The sequence below is a fragment of the Myotis davidii genome, unplaced genomic scaffold, assembly GCF_000327345.1.
Source record: "Myotis davidii unplaced genomic scaffold, ASM32734v1 scaffold395, whole genome shotgun sequence".
Classification (NCBI taxonomy): domain Eukaryota; kingdom Metazoa; phylum Chordata; class Mammalia; order Chiroptera; family Vespertilionidae; genus Myotis; species Myotis davidii.
This window is the reverse complement of record NW_006287904.1, coordinates 4915629-4916580: the sequence shown is the minus strand read 5'-3', so window position 1 is coordinate 4916580 and position 952 is coordinate 4915629.

The window sequence follows — 952 nt, the reverse complement described above, 5'->3', positions numbered from 1 at the left end:
TCTTTCTTTCTTTTTTAAAATATATTTGTATTGATTTCAGAGAGGAAGGGAGAGGAAGAGAGAGATAGAAACATCAATGATGAAAGAGAATCATTGATCGGTTGCCTCCTGCATGCCCCCCTACTGGGGATCGAGCCTGCAACCCAGGAATGTGCCCTTGACTGTAATCGCACCCAAGACCCTTCAGTCTGCAGGCTGACGCTCTATCCACTGAGCCAAACCAGCTAGGGTGATAGGCTGCCTTTGTAATGTTGTGGCCTTTACATTACAAAGGCACAAAGGCACTAGGCAAGGCATGTTGCTGCCTCCAGCTATCTGCTTGGTGTTCTTATTCTCACAAATGAGTTTTCCCTTGAGGGTACCTGGCTACAAGGTGCCTTTGTGGAACTGGGCACCTTGGAGAGATGCCACCCACAGCTGTCTGTCACCTGGAACAGGAGGCTGCTAGGACTTTGTTGGTTTGACACAGGCAAGGCCCCTCTTCAATTCCCTACCCCAGTCAGGATGAGGCCAGCCCCTCCCTCCATCCATATGGCCAGACTCTCTGGAGCCTGTCCAGGGTATGCAGCCCTCAGTGGGGGCAGAGGTAGCACAGAGAGACGTCCCCAGATAGCCCCATAAACAGGGCTAAGTCCTCAGAGGCTCCCCACACCTTCCTGAAACCCACCCGATAGCTCTAATCTGACCAGACCAGCTGTGCTGCTGCGGCTGCTAGAAGTGGAAAGAACAGGCCTGGGAAGGGTGAGTGCACTTTCGCCAGGAGCCGGCAGAGCAGGGCGTGGAGATCAGTGGTGGTGGCTGGAAAGTGTTTAAGGACCAGCTCTTTGCAGCCGCAGCTCTGATGTGCAGCATCTGCCAATTTCTGTGGTGTAAATACTCCCCTGGTGGCCCGCTCCAAGCTACCAACGTGGTTCCCCTGAATGTGGAGTTGGAGAGAGGCAGGGAGGCCCAC